Here is a 6,000-nt window from a genome sequence, read left to right on the forward strand (position 1 = left end):
TCAATCATTAATCCATTCCTAATTAATCTCGTTCAGTTGTAATACGGACATCATTGGCACTCACACCACATCTTCCTATATCTATTATATCCGTAAAGACTTGTCAAACAGAATTTGCAACATACAATTTATCGAATTTCAAATTGTGTGTCCTTAATATGAATACACTACTTGCCACAAGCCGTAAAACCAGTCTATTAGGTGTATTTATTTACAGTACTTTAGCAGAAGATAGACATTTTTAACCTATTAGATAAAATTTCAATTATGATTGTGGCCTATTGTTTTTGTTATGCATGCAGATCTTTAAATACATATATATATATCTAGGACTCGAAAGTGCGATGGGGACGCTTAAGTACGATGGTCACGCTTAAGTGCGATGGTCTACGCTAAAGTCCGATGCCCCTATACGCTAAATAGCGATGGTTCACGAAAGTATAGACGTCCAAAACGTAGTTGGGTTATGACGTTAGCAGTCGTTTATACAAACTAAAAATGAACATGCTGGAACTAGATGAAATAAATAATGGAAGCGAACAGATGCATATTAATGTTTACGTTTACGTTAAAATATTGTCGATTTTATTGAAGAGTATAAACATCGATAAAATAAAGGTACACGTTTTCAAGCGTAAGTCATAAATTGTCAATTAAAACATCAGTCTGTATATTGTAGTAAAATATAACATGTAACATACTCCCTTCGAAAAAGGGGAAAGCTCGAACAACAACCACTTTCTATCGCATTTATATTAAAGCGTGTACAAATAAATTTTATGCATTCCGACAATACCGAAATTTGTTTTTGCAACTGACTACTTTATGGGGATTTATTTACATTAATAGGCTGTGTACATGGCAAGCTACATCAATTATTCAATACGCACATCGTCCTGAACAGGCATGAAATATTTGCCACTGGACGTTCAGCAACCAACAATCAATCCAATACGCCCGAATTGTTAAAAGTTCATTTACAGGAAATATAGTATTTTGTGACACCTAAATAACCTTTTTAGCAATTATTACTAGGTCAGTCCTCTAAATTTAGAAACAGTCACACAAGTTTACCGGTAAAGTAAAAGCCTATCGCAGTAAATGTTATATCATAGCAAACTAGATTTTGCAAAAAAGACTTGTTTTTAACATTAGTGCCCTTGGATCTTTCTATTTTGTTCCATCGCACTTTAGTGTGCTATACCATCGCACTTTAGCAAACACACAACCATCGCTCATTAGCGTGAGACAACATCGTACTTTAGCGTAGATCATCGCACTTTAGCGTGACCATCGCACTTCAGAGTACCATTGCACTTTAGAGTCCTACATATATATTATCTATTTCATTAGCTATTTAAATTTAAGCTTTATTCACCACGGTAGCCATCTAACTTGCTTAAAACAAATTGAAATCAATTTTGGTATTAATTTTTGGTATCCGAACAACACACATTTATATCATGTAAAATAACCGGATTACAGGACTTATAAAAAATGAAATTTAATATTATATTAAGAGGAAATAAGGAACACGTTAAAGAAAATAGATACTGAATTTTCATGAAAATTATGAATAAAAATTTCCTTATTAAATGGCAAAAGCGAAAGCTAAAACACATCAAACGAGTAGAAAACAATGGTTGTATTCCTGATTGGTTTTTGAAGGGTTTGATCATGTTGAAATACAACCTTTTTTTCACCCTAACTATAAATGGTAAGATAATGTGATTTGTTTCAATATAAATCCATCAATCTTAAAAAAAACTTAGGTCGAAGAAAACCTATAAACCACTGTTCATATAAAAATGAACATAGCGAATTGAACTTGTCTATAACACACTTCACAGAAATATAAAAACAAAAACGGGGTTGATATCGGGTGACCCGAAAGGGTAAGCAGATCCTGTTCAATATGTGACATCCGTGGTTTTGCTTATGTTAGTCCAAACCCGGTAATAAATTTAATTCTGAAATTCGTATTTGTGAAAAGAGAACCGAGTTGTAGTTACGACATGAGGAATATATCAGCTGTCATATGTGAAGCTGGTATTTTATAGCGGTCAACCAACTCGTGAGGGAGTCCGTCGAATAAACGATGGATGCATGATTTGAACTTCGCCATTTGGAACTCTTGGTTTAATAGTTTCCTTGTGAGCAGCAACCGTATATCAAGGAAATCATGACAGAAAATACGAACCCAGGAATATTGCTACACAAAACGTTGAAAGTTCACAATTGAGAAGCTGAAATCATATATTTTGTCTTAAAGTTTTGTTTCCAACCGACCCCCGTTGTTAATTTTCTAGATGTAAGTCAAAATATCAGACCGAATTAACTGTATATGGTGTATCTTCTATCTCTCGTTCGATGGGATAGGTGCGTTTAACATGTTTCACCAAAGTTTTAATTATTTAGTGAGAGAACATCATCTGTATAGCAGAATGTTAAGTTAAAGGATACTGCTACCTCATTTTCTTTCTTCTTAATCATGTTAATTGATAATTACGAATAATATTTAAGAATAAGAACTATGTATGTTTTAGTGTTCAATATGCTTATAAAGATTTATTTTTATTTGTGCGTGTATTTATATATATCGCATTACATGCGAATTGAGATGTATCATTACAATATATCAGTGAAGTAACTTTAACATTTTAGATTGGTACCTTAAATATTTATTATAGGATATTGATTCGAATTCTGAATAGCTTAATCCTGAGTATTAAGTGTCATAATACAATGAAATTATTTAAACAACTTAATCTAACCATGACTTCCGGTTGTGTGTACATTGTGTGAAAAAAACAGAAAGACACAAAGCCACAATTATAATAAATCATTAGATATACTCCAGAAATACAACTCAGTTCTATACATTCTATCGGTACAACTTTCAAAGCAACACAAAATATTCATTTCATTAAAAAGCAAAACAGAAGTAAAAAACTCTAAATATCGGACACATTTGCACTAGGGAGTTACAAAGGTTAGCTATTTTTATTCTAAGTACAATACCATGATGTAAATGAACATAAAATTAACGAACAACATATGTAATTCATCATGACAACGTCATGTCAAAATAAAATAATAACTGCTAGTCGGAAGAATAAATGAGTTTAGAAAAATATTGCCCGTTCAACCATCATTTCAAAAACAAATAAAAGGGATTTGTACGACTTTGCCGCCTGCAGAGTTATAGAAAAACAGTACATTAACGGGTGTTACACAGACTTTTTTTAGACGATACACGGAATCTTTTTAGTTGTTTCACGGGCACTTTTTATGAATAGAATCACTCGTTCATGATTAGTGAGTTCACTTTAACTTTCAACTAGATTTGAACTTTTTGGTTCGCCGACATATTTCCTGTCCTTTTTTTAAATAAAATATTTACGTTAACATCAATATATTTTTTAAACATTTCAAGTAAAATACTAGTCATATCAGTACACTAAGGGATTCGACATTTAACTTCATAAAAAGGGGGGGGGGTATGTTTTTCTCCTAATAGAAAAAGATATTTTGATCCCAAATTTTATCAGGAGAAAATTACAAAGGTCAAGCAGATAACAAAACTAATGATCTACATGATTCCTGATTTTTCGAATACCGTATAATATATATAAAAGTGCAAACTAAAAAAAAAAAACATATATATATTGGGTGATGGCGTTGAAAAGGTTGATAGTTAATTTTTTCAGAAAAGAATATACCGCTCCCACCCTTTTATGGAGCAAAAAATCAGGCAATAAACGTATTTTCTTCAATACATGAACATTAATAATATTTAGGACAATGTTGAAATGATGATACCGACGTTTATATTTCGATTAAAAAAGACAGGAAATATGTAAAGAAAAATCAAATCTCATCAAAAGATAAAATCCCTATCAACTCACCAATGCACGATTGATCCTATACATACAAAGTGTTCGTGTAATACATGTCCCAATAAGCAGCAACTCTTGAAGAAAATCATTTAATTTATGTCCTCAATTTTGGACGGTAGGCTGCGATTGGATCATATAGTGACACGAGTTTAATGAATCGCGATCAATACTTGCAGAGACGAGCATGAATTAAAAAAGAATAAGTATTTGTCTTAATATATACAATAACAAAACAAAATCAATTTTTTTCATAACATTTCATTCAATAATGAAGTCGAAAATTCATTCTCTTGATACATTTATATTGTTATTGAATTTATATATAAGTTAAATACAAATCTATCAGTGGCGGATCCATCCATTTTCAGAAAGGGGTTCCCAACCCAGGAAAACAGTGGGTTCAAACTATATTTCCCCATTCGAATGCATTGATCGCCCAAAAAAGGGAGTTCCAACCTCCGGAACCCCCTCCCCCACTGAATATTGAATTCACTTATTTGGGGAAATTTGTGACACATCCTGCATTTTTTATCAAAATAAAGATAACAGCCTGTTTATTTGAAATCGATTTAGGCCCCCCTTCCCCGCTTTCCGTTTCATCCAAAAAAATCAAACGTTAACTTACTTACCAGACTTACCACTAAAATATTTCTTTAATATATAATTTTTTTACGAAGCTGCATTTTAAAAAGCCTCAAATGTGATAACATTCATCTTTTACTTGAAATGGTTCTTTTTTTTTTATCAAATTATTAGATTCCTATATATTTTTTTCTAAAAATGGAAACTCGGTTGAAGGGAAATAGAAAAAAATATATATTTATACTATAACTTACATTAACTGCTTTAAGGCCATTTAAGTTTCTCAAATGTTCAGTCTTGCAAAATGCAATACTTCTTCCTTGAAACGTCGTACAAGTCAGATACAAAACAAAAGTAACAAAAAAAATAGGCCAAAAACTACCTGCTGTATAGTTTTTCTGCACATATAGTCAGGTCAAAATCCTCGGCTATCGCCTCGGACCTTGACCTGACTACTCGTGCAGAAAAACTATCCGGCAACGGTTGTTACCGGCCTGTTTCTTTGTTACCTTTGTATTGTATCTAATACTTATTGTTTAATCTACTCTAAACATGACACTACTGGGATTCTTAGTCTTTAAATGAAAAAACAAACTGCACTAATTATCACGTTATATCAATGATCTTCATAGGAAATTGCAACATTGTTCTGAAGAAAGCAAATGTCTTCTTTCACAACGATTCACTTAACATTGTTACTCAAGTCAAACATATTGCAAAAATACGTTCCTCTAGCTTATTTATTTACAAGAAAAAGCGTTATAAATTGTTTTCAGTTATGTAGGGACATGAAATATGAAAGATTGCAACTGTTCTCTGCATAGATCTGTAAACTGCACGTACTCAAACTATTTCCTAAATTATTAAATGCTGTATACAACTAATTGACTGATATTAAGGTAGTACCTGTATATTTGATACTCACTTGATATGAAGTACTTTTGAAAAATGAATTTAAAAATAACGATTAAATAAATCAAATTATTCTGATAATATCCGCAAAAATACCGTCACCCTGTTCGAGAAACATTCAAAACAATCACAACTAATGAATTGTTTTTCTTATTCTGATTCTGACTATGGTTATTATCTTGGTATTTGAATGAAAAAGCAAACTCCAATCAATCATTACGTAATATAAATAACATAAATTAGCTTTCGCAGCATCGTTTAAAAAAATAAATATGTTCGTTCATATGAATCACTTAAAATTGTTAATTAGGACAGAATATATAACAAAACAGAACCCATATCTAAAGTGCTAGCATTTGTTTACAATTAAGAAGAGACATGATTATAAAAGAGTGCAAAAAAACCTGTTTTCTGCGTAGTTATATAAATTTCATTTTTTCTAACAATAATGACGTGAAGAGATTGCAGTTCTTATTATGAAAGATTGCAACTGTTTTCTGCATAGATATATCAATTGCACATGCTAAAGCTGTTTCTTAAGTTATATAATGTGAAGAGACTATAGTTCTATACAACTATTGATTGATATTTAGGTAGTACTGTACTT

Source organism: Mytilus edulis, chromosome 12 (assembly GCF_963676685.1).
Source record: "Mytilus edulis chromosome 12, xbMytEdul2.2, whole genome shotgun sequence".
In the NCBI taxonomy this organism is placed as follows: domain Eukaryota; kingdom Metazoa; phylum Mollusca; class Bivalvia; order Mytilida; family Mytilidae; genus Mytilus; species Mytilus edulis.